At 46.1% G+C, this 15,930-nt stretch overlaps 1 protein-coding gene across 2 annotated transcripts in view; it reads left to right on the top strand.

Moving 5' to 3' along the window:
- The window catches only part of SOBP (sine oculis binding protein homolog), a 165,572-nt gene extending 152,197 nt beyond the window's left edge, over positions 1-13,375 (top strand). For both annotated transcript variants that reach the window (XM_070450018.1, XM_070450017.1), the window contains one exon: positions 11,438-13,375. The gene's annotated coding sequence lies outside the window, so the exon portion shown is untranslated. The remainder of the gene's footprint in view (positions 1-11,437) is intronic.
- Positions 13,376-15,930: the final 2,555 nt, after the last annotated feature.

Below are 15,930 nucleotides of genomic sequence, written 5' to 3'. Positions count from 1 at the left end.
AGGAGTAAATGCCATCTCAGATGCCAGCTCTAAATACTAACCCCAGAGAGCTCTTCTCCAGATCTGTGGATTTCCACAGCACTCTGCTTGAGGAAGAAACAGGGTGGGGTCGGGATGGGGAACATGAACCCATCAGCAAGGAGGGGAAACACACACACACACACACACACACACACACACAATTATTTCAAGAGTCATTTAAAAGATTCTAGTGAAAATGACTAGAGCAGAAGCAAAGGACAACAACAACAAACGTTGGAATAAATCTCCTGTGCTTTGAAAAGCTCCTGCATGTACTAAATATTCTTAATTTGGACCCTTGGCAAGTTGCCCCTGAGATCCCTTATCTCTGAGCTCCTAGGACCGAGCTGTGGCCATCAGCAAGAATGTGCCTGTGCGATTTTACCCAACGCACAAGTCTGAATAGAGAGATGGGAACATGGGTGTGGGGTCAGGACTGGGACAATCAAAGCTGCCTCACGCTGCCCGGCCTCATTCCATCCAGAGACTTGGCTTCGATGGTTGTCTCATCATTTCCCCTCTTTGAACCCCTGGTTTGTTGTCTTTCTGTGATAGCAAGCTATGTTTTGTTTTGGGTTAAAAGGGAAGCAAGAATGTGACAGAAGAACAGAAGGGAGAAACACAGTTTATGGACTCGTTTGATATGAAACATTGACCTCATGTCCAAAAGATGCAATTAAAGAGTATATCTCTCCCTCATTTGCATGGCTTATTTCCCCAGACGTGTTTTTGGTATTGAAAATGAATGGTATTCCCATACAACATGTGTCTCAATTTGTAATGATATCCTCCTTGCAGCTGGCTTAGTTCTCCAACTGTTTCTAAAATGTTACTGTCTTAAATTTGAGCCAACCTACAATAACAAATTATCTGGAAGCAACGTGGCTGAGCTGCATTTGGTGAGAGAAGGGGAAACCCTATATTTCATCCTTCAACTCTTGTTTTGGAAATTCAGAACTGTAACATGATCTTTTTCTAAGGAAATTTACACACGCACACTTTAAAAATTGTGCATATTGGGTGTTGTGGGAGCAAGAATGACCTGGTTTAGGTTTCTCTGCAAAGTTCTGCATCCCATCAACAAGCCCTTTTGATATTTTAAACCCATATTTAGAGTCATTTCAAGATATTTGGAGCACATGTGGTTAAATGTGAAACTTTGTCATTATGATTTGTTAGATGCTTTTATTTTAAATATTTATAAGCCATTTTTAAGTACTTTATCCAAAAGATTTCTCCTGCTAAAATACTATAATTGAGTGGTATCTGAGCATCAACTGAACATATAGTAGACAGAGGGTGAAGTCACTGCAACATGCATGCACGTTCTTTTTGCTTTTCTGGTTTTGATTCAAATGTCATTTTTAGTAGATTCAGCTTATTTTTTAACTGTATAAAAAGTCATGAACTGGATTGGTTGTCTCTGATTTTTTTTTTTTAATGACCAAATCTCCCAAAGGTAAAATATTCAACTTGAATTATGTTGATTCCTACCTCTTTTTTTTTTATCCTGAGAGTAATTAATAAAACTTTCCATTAGAATGTTGGATTGGAATCTGTGCCCATAGGAACTTAAAAGTGTCATATTGTTCCTCTGACATGTCTTAGAGACAGTTTATTGGTGGTTAGATTGAATTCTTTACTCTTCACCCTCAGCCTTCAGAAACTGAGACATAAGATCCCATCTTTATCATAAGTAGCCTGTTTGAATACTTAATATGAAAAAGAGGAGGTGGGGGGGGGTGGAACCTTTTTCCAAACTTAAAATCCATTTAACCTTCAGAGGTTATAAATTTCAAACTGACCACAGGCCTCTGGGGCTCACACTCTTTATGGCTGGCAAAATACAACTTTCTGGTAAGAATGGGGAAAAGAAGGCTTTAAAAGGGCTCATAAACTAGCTTGGACATCTACTAGCTCTTACCAAACAGCATTTTCATGAGTTAAGTGTAAATGAGTCAGAAACATATAGATTGAATTTCTTTTAAAATACACATGGGTTTAAAAATTAAGGCCAAAGTGCTTGGCAAAATAAGTTTGGTTTTAGCCAAACCCCAAATGTTTGAAAAAAATAGTTCTACAATTTGCCAAACCAAAAATATATCCAGGTCCCTCCATTCCTCTCATTTAATACAATGGCATCATAAGCATGGGACTGAATGTCTATTTTCATATCCACCAGGGTTTGAGCAATGTTAGTCCCAAATATAACAAAAACTATGAAAAACTTTTTGTGGAAAAACCTTATGACCTTGAAAATGAAGATGAGCAGTCACTGGTTCAGGGTTCTGATTTTGACCGCACTTCTCACTGTCTGATCCTCTGATCAACTTGTTTTCTGTCTCAGCTGTGTGTGTGTGTGTGTGTGTGTGTGTGTGTGTGTGTGTGTGTGATGCACAGAATAATAACTTTTTAAAGATCCTATATTTGGAATGCTTAATTTTTACTTAATATACCACAATCCACAAAAGTTAATAAACTCAATCATATTCGAACAAAGGGAGGCAGTCCCCTTTTACTCTTTATGGTTCAAAGTTAGTCTTCATTTATTTCCCTAGAGGGTAAAACTTATCTGTTTTCAACCAACTGTCTTGAATACTGACTCCATGCAGGAGACACTGTTATTAAGAGTTAGAAGGAAGGAAAAAAAAGAGAAGGAAGGAAGGAAAGAAGGATGGAGGGAGGGAGGCAGGGAGGGGAGAAAGAGAAAAGCCAAAAAGTGGGAGAGGGAGTGGCAGGAGTCTTTGACTTGTTTTGAGGAGCCAGTGATCTGAGAGAGACAAGAAATAATCAAGGTCATGTTACAAGCCTCATGCCGAACCTGCGAATGGACGTGATATGGAGACAGTGGGCTTTGACAAGAGCAGGGACCCGGGCAGTTCACACTTTGTCATAACTAGTGCCCAGCTCGGGGCTGGCAGGATGGGCACGGGAATGAGAAGAGAGGGTCAGGAAAGGCGTAGTTAATGGAGTCACCACGGTAGGGCTCCATACAGCAGGTGAATTGGGGGTTAGGTTCTAAAACCCAGAAGGGACGTGAACTGGCAGTCGGGAATGGGGGAATAGGGGAGGCAGTCGGGTGTCAAAAGCCGCAGGTGAAGAGAAGCCACGTGAGGGAGGGCTGTCCCCTTCAGCCGGCTGGAGCAGAGGGCTTGGCTGCAGAGAGGGCGAGGGGGGCGCCGGAGGAGGGCAGGTGGTGGTGGAGCAGGGGGTCGTGGAGCTTGCACTCTGATTCAGGCCACGGCAGGGATGGCTGGAGGTCTGTGCTTGAGGGAAATTCCTTTAGCAGCTGTTCGCAGACTGAAAGGAAGCAAGAGAGACTGGCATCGCTGAAGCCGATCCCTGCATTCTGATGACAGGCTGATTATCAGCAGTGGATTCTGAACATGCGGGACGTTCTTGCTGCAGCTTTGGGGGGTGAGCACTGCCGCATCCACGTTTTAAGAGCCATCGTGGCAATGCGCGGGGAGGATGGACTCTTTACTTTGAGCCCAGAGTAGGCCTAAACGGCTTCACGGCCCACAGCGGAAGGAGACCTCGAGATGACAGAACTTCCCGAAGTTCAGGCAAGCGGGATACTGGCCAGGGCCCCAGATTGTCATGGAAATAGGGCTCCACCCTTCTGACCACCCCCCACCCCCGCCCACGGCTGGGGCAGGGCTGGTGCAGGCTGTCAGTCACCTTTTGGGTGCTCAAGGAAGGCAGTGGCTCACCAAGAGGGGACGTCCCTGGATGGACGCCGAGCCTGGACAGTGGCCGTAGTGATGCCCAAAGCTCTTGTCTTTGGACTGCAGAGCAGCCACAGGCTTGGGTAGCTTGCTCAAGGTCGGACACCGGGAAAGATCTTCACAGAAGCTGAGTCAGACCCCCCCCTCCCCTCCCCGGGGGCCAGCAGGTACTTTTAAAAGAGTTTGGTGACTGTGGGAGATGTCCTTTTATCTTTTTAACTTCCCAGGCCAAAGGCCTTCCGAAACTTTCCCTTGTGGTGAAGAGGACTCTCGGTAGAGAAGGGAGGTCGTGTCTGGTTTAGGGGTACACACCTATGCCTTGAGGTTGGGCCGGCCTGTGTTCAGATCCCCGCAGAGCGGATGATTGAGGAAGTGGTTTCTCTCCTGGAGCCTGAGTCCCTAGCTCATCACATTGCTGGGAAGAACAGATGAGGAAACCCAGGTAGAGTGTGGTGCATGTGCGGTACCCAGGAAAAGGAGTTCCTGTCTTACTAGAAAAGCCTGGGAGAGGAGCCCGGGGCTGGAGTGAGGTCTGCTTGGCTCTGAAACTGACTGTGTTGCTTATTACCAGCTGTGAGTTTGGACAAGTTTTATAACTGTGTTGTGCCTACGTCTTTCTCATTTAACAGTTGTAATAACTAATATTTCCTGCGGCCCCTTTAGATGTAAGCAGTGTTCCAGATGTTATATGCCCACAACAACCCTCTGGGGTTTCGTTATTATACACATTTTGTAGATGAAGAAACTGAGGCACAGAGATGTTAAATATCCTACCCAGAGTCGCTAGCCAGTAAATGGCAGTCCTGGGGTCTAATTGGCAGCCTAGCTGCCGTTTGCTATCCCTGCAAAACCACTGAACATGTCTTATATACAAAAAAAATGAAGGTAATAAGCCCCACTTCATAGAGTTATCGGGCTCCAGTGTAAACAACAGAAGTACAATGCCCAGAAGGTTCCTGGCTTATATATAGTAGGTGCTCATTGTATAAGAATTGTTGGGGTAATTCCTGCAGCCCAGAACTTCTTCCCTCAATGTGTCATGGGAGGTCATGAAACACTTCCATGCTACCAACCTTGGAAGCTAGGGAAACTACTCCAGAAATCCTCCTAAGATGTCTGGTTCCACTTTTATAAGCAGAGCCTGGGACGCGCAGAGCACATGCTCACGGTCACAGAGTGGTGCAGCCAGGATTAGAACCTGAGTCCTCCTCTGCCTTTCCCCTCAGTGGGACACGGGATATGACCTGGGCTGCTAGAGTTACACAGCCGGTGCCAAGGACCAGAATCATATTTTTGCCACCTACGGCATTGCTTCCTCACACTGGGCAGCTGATTTCAGAGAGGAAATAGGTTGTACCTGAGTATCTGGGTGGAAAGGCCAGAGAAAAGCAATTATTAGCCACACACTCCATCTCATTGTCTGTTGGGGAGGGGGCGGCTGGGAATCAGTATGCTTGCTCTTGTTTTTCACTTGAAGTTTCCTTAACTATGAAGCCCTTCTCTCTCTCTTTCTCCTTCTGTCTTTCTGCTAAAGGGCTGGTTGTGAAGAATAAATGAAGTGTCAGACCTCTTTCCCAGACCTAGCCTAAAAATCTTAAAGTCTGTTGATCCATAGATAATAGCTACTTGCCACATAAAGCTGCCTTTTTCTCTCAGTTTTTTTTTCTTTCTTTTCTTTCTTTCCTTTTTTTTTCTAACTTAGACTGCCTACGTTCAGATTATATAAATAAATAACAAACTCAGTCTTAGTACAATAAACATCTACTTTTGTGTCCAAGGCAGATTTTTTGGAAGGCGCATGAGCCAACATCAGCTAGTTTGTGTATTGGCTAGGACTTGAATGAAAATGCAATTATTATTTCTTGTCAAATAATTTCTTGGAGTTCTTGTCTCTAAGGCCCCTGCAAGCTTTGACATCTGCTTCTCAGAGGGTGGAAGGGGAGAGAGGAAACCTGGACTCGGGGGCAGTACTCCAAGGGGAGCGTGGACTTTGGGGTTGTAGGAGCTGGACTTCAAATTTGCCCCTTTTGAGCTGGTTACCTTGAGCAAGTAAATTCTTGGCAAAGTTTCCTCATCTGTAAAATGGGGACAGTGATAAATACTTCATTAGCATTATTGTTTCAATAAATCAGTATATAAAATACACTTGTTTTCAAGTGAAATAAATATATAAAAGTGCCTGGTGCGATACTTGACATAAAGTAAGTGCTTCTTAAAATTTGACTCTTTTCTTTGATAACACTGCAACTTTCCCATACTGAACAGGAGGAGCTTGGTCCTAAAAGTCAAGGGGCATAGGGATTGAGGCTCTTCTTCCAAAATTTCTTGCAAAACATTAGCTATATCATGTAATTTTTTGTTTATTTTTCTCTTTCACAAATGGATGTAGCCACTTGCTGCAGCACATTTGTAAAAACGTGTGCAGTTAGTCATGAATCCCTGCCTGTTTTTAGAAAAGGACCAGAGACAGGGTAATTTGTTTTGCTTAAACTCTCAGGTTTTAGAAAGGATTTGAGGTGGCTAAAGAAGATCCATTGTCCAGGGAGAAGATAAAGGCTTTTGCAGTGCACAGGAGGGGTTCTGGTTAGGGTTCTTTGTCCCCCAGGATCTTTTAGAGGTCAGCAAGAGATAGCCGTGGCCACTTGTGTGAATAAACAAGTCTCTCTGCCCATTTGACTCATGGAACCAGCTAAACAAAGAAAAGCAAAACTAAAATTTGTAAAACAAAGAATAAAGATGGAGTTTTCCCAGTTGAGGGTCTTATATGGTTGGAATTTTTGTTGATTAAAGAGTAAAATAAGAGATATTGCTAAAGGAGGAAAATTATTAAAAAAGAAAATCAAGGCCTTATGTTTGGTTTAAATTTTTTTTTCTTTTAGATAATATGAGCCTTAGCTTATCAGAGCTGTGGGGTAGGCAGCTCAGTAGTGATGGAACTTACTGTTTGTCCCACAGCCTTCTCATCATGGGTTATTTCCCAAAGCAATCGTGCTAGAAACAAGAAGCGATGTTTTTAAATTACTTTCATCAATTAGCAAGCAAGCTCTAAGAAAAGAGATGTCATCTACTTTGTATATTAAAATAGTTTCCAGCTTGTAAAAGCCATTTCAGAACTCTTCACAAAGCAATGGTGGATGGAGGAGAAAGGGAACCATTTTTTGGCAAAACCTTCCCAAGCTGTAGCCCTGTCTGGAATGGGCTTGGTGCAGAGACCACGATCTGGCGTCACACCCAGGCTTATCAGCCAGTGCAGGCGGCTCTGTTCATTGACCACGGGGCTCTCCCCTTGTGAGCGTCCCAGAATAGCTGCAGCTACCTGAGAGCAGTCCAGTCCTTGGGGACTCATTATTGTCCCAGATAAACAGCATGGCCGAAGCCAGCACGTAATAGCTGTATTTAACTGTGATAAGTGATGGGCCGACGCGCCCTAGTGAGTGGCATCATGGCAGGGCCGGGATAACTGGACAAAGACAAGCCAGCCTGGCAGTGGGCATCTCTTGCACATCATAGGGTTGATGCCACGGGATTTTGGATTCTGGGGAATATATATGACAGACCTGGAGAGCTTGCATTCTAGAAGACAGGACAAACCTCTGGGATTTTGATTATGCTAATGACAAAGGTATTTAAGGAATCAAAGAAGAATAAAAGTTTGGAAAATGGACTAGATTAATGGAGGCAGGCTTCCTCACAGAGGTGGGATCTTGGATCACAGAGGGATTATCTTGAAAATACAGAGTAAGACATTTTTCATTGGAATACAGAATAAGACATTTTCTGTGGCTACACATTTACATTTGGGAATGTGTAAATTTAAAAATTTCCTTTTAAATGCAACCTGCATCCATCTTGTTTAGTCGCTACGCTGTGTCCGACTCTTTGCTACCCCATGGACTGTAGCCCACCAGGTTCCTCTGTCTATGGGGATTCTCCAGGCAAGAATACTGGAGTGGGCAGCCATTTCCTTCTCCAGAGGATCTTTCCGACCCAGGAGTCGAACCCAAGTCTCCTGGATTGGCAGATGAATTCATTATCACTGAGCCAATAGTTAGGCTGTAAAGGCCAAAGAAGAAAAGGTGAGAGTGACATATGCTGACAGCATCAACATTAAGATAAGTTATTAACACTCAGGCCTATTTTTGTTTTCTGTTGTGCTCTGAAAGTGCTAGTGTGATAAAGGAAAAGTAACTCAGTCTTAGCAGTGCTGTCCTCATGAAAAGGGAAAGTGTTGGTGGACAGAGGCTGGCTCCGTGCACTTGGCATATAGTTGTGACTCCACAAAGGAGACACTGCATTTCTCTGGCCAAAGGGGCAGCTGGGCCTGGAGTCCTGAGGGCACCGGCTGTGTGTGCCTGCCGGAGATCATGCACTGCGGAGCGGTTTTCTTACACGGTGCCTGCATGGTCCATGGAATGGGCTACGCGCGCGTGTGTGTGAGACATTTCATGGGGCAGGGCCCTGGGCTGTCCTGCCTTCAGAAAACCCCCAGTTCAGAGGGAAACCCAAACGTGAGGCACAAACAGAACTGCTTGCATTAAGAGACACTTCCCTTAAGAGAGGGGTGTGTGTGTGTGTGTGTGTGTGTGTGTGTGAGACAGGAGACCTTTTCTGAAACTTAGGACTTCACGGTAGAGACGTTAATAGTCTTTCTTCTACAGTGTGTACTTCCATACTTGATGATGGCTTCGGTCCAAAGATCCTATAAATACAATCACAGAATATGAGAGGTGGAAGATGTAATAGAAAATCTCACCCAGGCCTGCATTTCACAGAGGAAGAATCCAGGCCCAGGGGGTTAAGGAATCAAGGTCACACGGCTACAGAGGGTTTGTGCTGGACTGTAGTCTACTTCCCTGTCTCGCTTATTGTAGAACTTTCCCCTTAGATCAGGAAATTTAGACAGAGAGGACAGATTGTCCCATGCGATGTCTCTGCTGGGCAAGGATCGGCTCGGGCCCTGGAACTTCCTGCCACGAGCACTTTCTAAAACCCCAGGCTCACTCCCTCCCCACTCTTGAGTTTCACACCTTGCCAGCCAATAGCTCTCAGGAAGGTGACTCTCAAGCTTGGTTCTTCATTTTCATTGATTCCTGTGTCACCAACAGAGGGGCTGCCCTGACCAGCCAGAGCCAGGAGGACAGAGGAGGAGGCCTTCAGTTCACCCCCTCCTCAAATATCATCCGCCGAGAGCAACTCGCACTTCGGCAGCACCACCATCCTGCCTGGGTGGGTGTCCTAGACATGGCACGTGCGTGGGGAGAGGGAAGGAAATGGTACAGATTTTGCCTTCAGCCATTAAAATAAGCTTGGTGTGAGGAGGCTTTCCGAGCAGCAGGAGTGGGGCTGCAAAAAATAGAGTGCGGTGCAGCTGCACCCTTTAGAACTTTGGGGGAAAACACATATTATTTACCAGACAATAATAGATACCAGAGAATAATAATGATTATTATAGTGTTTGGGATGGCAAACGCTATAGTTAAGGTTCCAGAATGGCTCTCATTATAATCCCGTTTTCCTGGTCCCTTATGAAAGCCTGGAGATTTTCTCCAAGTAGGCTGTTGCTGTCCGTGTTTGGCCTTCGTCCAAAGGCGATTTCAATATAAGGAGACTTATTTGAGACATATTCCCCTTTGGAGGCGGTCACACTCACATTAAAGAAAAAAGCTATATCCTTGAAAAAGCAGTTGTAGCATTCTTGAGTGAGTAATTCAAAATGGTGGTGTTTCCCAGTCACTGGAAGAAAGCATTAAACACCTTTTTTTTTTTTTTTTCCATTTTAAAGAAAGGATTCAGAGGTCCCCTCTGACTATGGGATTTGGTCACTCTTGGTCCCAAGCCCAGAGGTAGGGATGGCTTTCCTCCCTTCACGGCAAGTTTCTTGCTGTGCTTCTTACACAAAAATAAATCCTCCCCAGAAAAAGCTGTGCTCTGTCCATTTGGATCAGTTTCCAAGTTCTCGTCTCAGTCCTTTGTGATCTCTCATGTGATGGTGGCTCTTAGTGTTTTTGTTTTGGTACCTCTTTTCACCACTGTCTTAAAGAAAGAAAGAAAGAGAAAGGAAGGAATGAAAGAGAAAGAAGAAGAGGAAAAGAAATTAAAGTGAGCTCTTTATTCTGAGATAAATATCCACATTTCCAAATCTGACCATGCCAAATGAAAAGGTTTCCATGGCCTTGTAATTCCACTCCCATTGCATATTTGTGGTGTTTTGCATTTTCACTTTGGTTATTTAATATACATATTAAATGCACACAGATCTGGTGATTTAATGTGATTTGGGGAACTCAGGCATTTCCTGTCATGCACATTCAGATTTTCAAGTCTTGTTTTTTGGCTGATCATTATTATGGTTACCATTAACACCAGGATTTGGATAGCAGGGTTCAAAGCACGAGCTTGGATGTAGTCCTCCCAGCAGGCATTTTGACCTCTTCACACTTGTGCTAAATTCATGCTGCAGACACTCTGAGCACGTTTCCAGGTCTCTTTGTGGCCTCCATTTCTTCGTCTATAAAATGAGGAAATTGTGTATATTATCTCTGGAGTCCCTTCAAGTTCTCCATTCTATCACCTGAAATTATTTGTTCATTGTTCTAGGAATAATCTCAACAGTTGTAAAGATGTTTACGAGCCCTCTGCTACCACGTCATGTTAGCCAAATTCTACCCGTTCACATTTCTGACATCCCCATTTACGGGCTGGGGGGAAGAAAGTACTGTTTGGGGACACGGGGACAAGAGTGGTTTGACTCCCATTCATTTGACAAATGTGTGTTGAGCTGAACACATTTGTCCCTGGGTGTGGGGACGTGAGCTAAACAGACACCACCCCACACCTCAGGGACTTCACAGTTTGGTTGGCCAACTTCTAAATGGCTGCTTCCTAGGGGTGACGGCAGAGTAGCTTCAGGAGGTTGTGTTTCAAGCCAAGAAACTGGTAGCAAATGAAATAAGCCAGTAAGGTTAGAGAGGCAGAGCCCGACATCTGTGGTGGAAGTTGGGATGGGCGTTCCCCACTCTGCTGGTGACCGTCCCGTTCATACCTGCTGCACTGGGACCAGCCCTGTGCTTGGTTTGGATATGAGGGGATGTGAGCGGCTCACCTTTCAGGCCTGACCCACAGAGGGACACTTCTCCCAGCTCAGTGGTCCCTGGAGGAAACTCCTAAAGAGAGGTCTAGGTGTCTCAGGAATTTTTCACATGCTAAAACGTTCATCTCATGGCCTTCCTCCTTTGCAGCAAACCTCGGGGCTGTTACATGAGGTACGGGGGTGAGGTCTGCAGCCCCAGGTCCCCTGCCTGTCTTTGGGGGTGCCCTTGAGCAGCTCCAAAGACCTCCTGCCAGTTAGGGGTGCACTAACGTGGAGAGCGAAAGCTGCCGGGTCGCAAAGGATGCCGCTGTGGTCTTTGGGCGAGGGCGTGGTGCACCATGCTCATTATGGTATTCCAAAAAGCGACTCGAGTTTCATTTCCTCACACAAAGCTGGCAGGGCTGACCCTGCGCAGAACCGTGAATGAAAGTCGTGTGGAAACCAGGCCGTGCCGCCCCGTTGTGGGGCCTCCTCTCCAGGCTGACCTGCCGGCTGGGGAGCGCGCTGCCCTGACTAATGCCGGGGTTCTCCCCAGCCTGGGGGTGGGGGGCGGTTTGGTCCAGTGGATTCTAACAAACCCCTTCTCCTCTATTTCTAGGAACGCGCACTCACAGGGTACCTTGCGTGGAGAGAGGGCGCAGAGCAAACCATATCTTGCCATCCAATGACACCAGCTGGTCCGCTCACCACCCCCTCTGGCTAAAACTCAAGCAAATAAAGCCGCTTCCTGTCATTAAGCATCTCAGAGGAAGCAGCGCTCCCTCAGTGGCCTCTAGCCCAGAGAAGCCAGCACGTCTTGGACCCACCAAGCGGGCCCAGCCTTCCTGCCGCCACCATCTCTGCTTCTCCCCAGAGGAACTTAGGGATTTTGCCCCTGGTTTAAAAAAAAAAAAACCAACAAAACACCAACAAGCCACAAGGACCAATGTAGGTATTCTCCCCGCCCCATCTTCCAAGGCTCAGAGGGTGAGGCTGGAAGACGATCCGGATTTGAAAACAAAAATCTTTTTTTAATCTTTTTAAAAACTGCTGTGGTTTTGCTGCTACACGAAGAGTTGTGATTTGCATTGTACGGTTTTGGACCTATACTGTTCACGTTTTGATGGCGGAGAGGGATCGTACTGGAGTCCCAACGCTTCCAGATTCATCTCTGTCCTGCCCAGGATGCACTTTTAAATGAAGAGTTAGAATATTTTATTGGCTAATATACTTTTCTTGTTATTTTTACAAAGGCCACCTTTATCCTTTTTAATGCCATATTTTCAGTGTTACACTTTTATGGCTTTTAATTTTCGATTTGACAGATGTAAGAAGCAGCATGAATAGTTTATACTGTGGTTTTTCAGAGACTGAATGCCAAGAGAACTCGGTAAATGTTTATTCTTCTCAGCTTTCTCTTTAAATTCCCCTAAATAGCGCCCCATTTGGGAACAGAGCAAGAGTGTTGAACTGAAGACCAAAATGCCCTGAAGGTGTAAAATAATCCGAGGGGGAATATTTGCTGGGCGTCACGAAAGACTTGGATGAAATTTCAACCCTGATGGTTTTCGGTGATCCAGGAAGTCAGTGAAGCAATCTCTCTATACGCAGAGCCCTTTCATGATAATTAGAATGGTATGGACAAACCAATGAAAACAGGAGGGAAAGTGAGAAAGCTCACCCATGATTCTGTTTCACTGTTTGCTTTCTCCTGTCATGGTTAAGAGAAATGTGCAATTCGATCCTCAATCAGTGGGTGGAGGATAACAGGGTAGATTTTCTTGTGTGCACTTGTACAGTTGTTAGCTGGGAGTCCAGAAGTCCTCTAGAGCATGTGTACTGGCACTGAGTTGGTGAGACAGTTGTGGAGTATCCCATTCTGATGAGTACAGAAAAAAAAAAAAGGAAAAAATAAGAAAAAAAATCCAAAAAAAGAAGAAAACTAAAAAAAAAAAAGAAAAAAAAATCAAATCACCTTGTGATTCAGTGTATCTGTTTACTAACTCCAATAAAGCAATTGTTCCCTCTGGAGGGGTCCAGGTGCCCCCGCCCACAGGCCGCTGAGCTGGCAGCAGGAGGGGGCGGGCGGGTGAGGCCAGGATGGTGTCACGCTGGCCCTGAAGCACCACGGGGCCGTGGATGCGGTGTACATACTGTATTTCTATATCCTCCTTTGTACAGAGTCACTTAACAAGTCAAGCTACTGTCTTACAGGTGCTCCTTATTTATTAGAGCTGTGAGAGCTTGGGGGGACACACCTGACGAGCGAGCTCGCTTTTTAAAAATGAAATTGGGGGGAGGGGGCAGGGGAAGGGGGCGGGAGGGAGGGGAAGCTCGCAAGCCCAGGGAGAGATTTATAAAAGTGAACAAAAGGAAAACTTCCAGCCACCGATTAAACCAACCAACTGACCCCAACACCAAACCCGCCCACGCAGGACGCAGCAGCCCCACCTCTGGGCACCCCTCTCCCTGCGGGGGGCCCCCAACGTTCTCCTCGCTCCCTGACCCAGTGTCCGATTCATCAAACAAAAATAAACCTCTAAGAAAGAAAAATGCACTTACATGTGCTTATTTTGCTTTTCTCATTATTATGACTATTGTTATTTTCCTTGTTACAGAAGGTGTTCATGTCTTTCCCCCAGGGAAATTTTTTTTTTTTTTTTTTTTTACATAAAGCCAGTTTTAAAAGATGTCGAAATAGAAGGAGTGAAGCTGGTCCTTCCCAACCTGCATCTCTGCAAACAAGAGCCCACTTGGTCTGTTTGAGGGTCTGATTTCCCACCATGTCCATCATTGACAACACACAGCACATGTGGAGTCAGCTCTTGGGCCTGTAGACTGGGGTGTCCCTTCCCAAAGGCTCTCCAAGTCCTGATTCTTTTGGCTCCAAGGGTTTGGTTCTAAGGCTCAGGAAGCACCAGGCACTAGAAGCAAAACTCCCCATTGGACTCCGCTCCCATCAGCACATCATTTCACCTGTAGGTCAGGAGTGCTTCGTGAACGGGAAGAGTCAATCTGGTTTGCTTTGGTACCTGAATTAAACATCAGAAAGTTTCTAAGATGGAAAGTACATGAATAGCTGGTTAGAGTCAGTGTAGATCTACCCCAGTCCTCTTGTTTTACATAAAAATAAACTGAAGCCTAGAAAAGTGAATTGACCTGCCCAGGCTCCACACTGAGTTGGTTTCACTTGTCAAAAAACAAATGTTCATTAAAAAAAACTTAGGCACCATCAGCAGTCTTCTCTAAATAACCATCCTTGGGGTGGATTCTGACAACCTCGTTTCTCTCTCTTGTGGAGCCTGAGGGATCTTGGAGGCTCCAGGTGTGAGGATATGGTTCTGACTCCATGGGGATCCCTCGGCCCCAGCCAAGCTCATACAGGGGCGGGCACCCGGCTGAGCGGCCTGGTGCAGTCTCTGATAGCATTACTTATCTGGACTTGGCTGTAGACACCATCACCCAGGATACTGATTCTGCTTTTGTCTGTAGTCCAAGATTGTCCAGCAAACATGTTGACCCTTCAGGAAACAAAAGCTCCCTTTGTTTCAACAAGAAAAGATTCCGTGGTGTCTCATCAGACAGCACACCTTTTCCTCTTTCTCTTCCTTCTCTTAATCTCAGAGTTCCCTGAAATACAGAATCCTCTTGGGCTATCAAAATTGTATACACAGAAATAGAAATAATTATGCCAACATTTATGAACACGTGTTGAGTACAAGTACATTATTAGCCTCATTTGCTCACAGAAGGTCCTAGTATTTCTCCCCTTTTTAAAATTGCATGTGAGGATCTAAAAGCTCAGTGCATTTAGTAGTCGCCCCAGATCATTCGGCCAGTGAGTGACAGAATAGGATTCAAACCCAGGGGTTTGGCCCCCAGAACCCAGGTTGCACATCCAATATGCAGAAAAGCTGTTGACATCTTCATGGATTGTCATTTTGTGGTGCAGTAATGCAGTTTTGTAAGTTCCTGGTAGTGATTCAGTTTGTTGTTCTAAAGTGGCCCTCATTTAAAACTAAGCCAGAGAGTTGAGTGTTCATGGTTACCCCACTCCACGGCTTGTTGGGTGTGTGGATGTGCTGAGGCCACTCTGCTTTCGGAGAAATTAGGCAGTGAATTCCCTGTTGGTTAGCAAAGGCCCACTGAACATGCCCATATGTGATGCCGAGGGTAGCCCAGGAAAGACCAGAGCTCACCGCCCCTGCGCTGGGTGGCTTACACGTGGTGGGAAGGTGGGGTTGTGGAAAAGATGGACCACTTCTTGGTCTCAGCAGGACCTCTCTGTAAGTTCCCAGGGTTTATATGAATGTACACTTGGAGACTGGATTCACAGCTGTGCAAAGCCACCTCGTTTTGCAGATGTTTCCTTGACACTAGAAGGGCAGCCTGAGCTGCAAGCAGACCTGTAGATGCCAGCTGGGGCTGCCCACAGGGCACAGCCAAAGGCCAGGGCTGGGGCCCAGGGGCAAAGGCACTCAAGATCCGCACCTGCTCCCTGCCCTCTCCGACTCCTCTACTCCCGAGCTTAGCCTCAGCTTCCTTGACAAACATCCACAGGGTCCTTCCCGGGGATGTGTCCACCCTGCTTACAGCTCTTTAGCAGTTCCCTGTGGCCTATGGGGTGTCATCCAAAACCCTCCCTGCTTTGGCCCCTGCTGGCCTTTCCAGCCCCACCGGCTCCCTGCCCTCAGCCTCACCTGCACGGCATCTGCGGAATTAAGAACTGTTTCCTGACCCCCCTGTTCTCTCTCCCACTCCTGTGTCTTTGCACAAGGAGCTGCCTTGGCCTTGAATGTCTGTCCCTGTCTTCCCAGGGCAGTATCTGTAGCCCTTCAACACTTGACAACTACCCTGGGGACGCTTTCCTGGGGAGTCTGCAGGGCCCACTTCCTCCCCTCTCCGCTGGGCTGGGGCCCCTCCAAGCCCACTTCCGTCCAGTGCATAGCACACCCAGCTTGTCCAGTCGCTCACCTGGCCATGCCTTTCCGAGTCTGCGAACTCCTTGAGGAAGCGGATCCTGGCTTAGCTGCCTCGTACCTCCTAGGCCCCGCATGTGGAAAGCCCTCCTTCTTACCATCATCTGTAACCACAATGAACAAGGCAACCACT

The sequence above is a fragment of the Odocoileus virginianus genome, chromosome 19 (assembly GCF_023699985.2).
Source record: "Odocoileus virginianus isolate 20LAN1187 ecotype Illinois chromosome 19, Ovbor_1.2, whole genome shotgun sequence".
NCBI classification, from domain to species: Eukaryota; Metazoa; Chordata; class Mammalia; order Artiodactyla; family Cervidae; genus Odocoileus; species Odocoileus virginianus.
The sequence above is the reverse complement of the archived record's forward strand: the minus strand, read 5'-3'. Positions and strand labels throughout refer to the sequence as shown.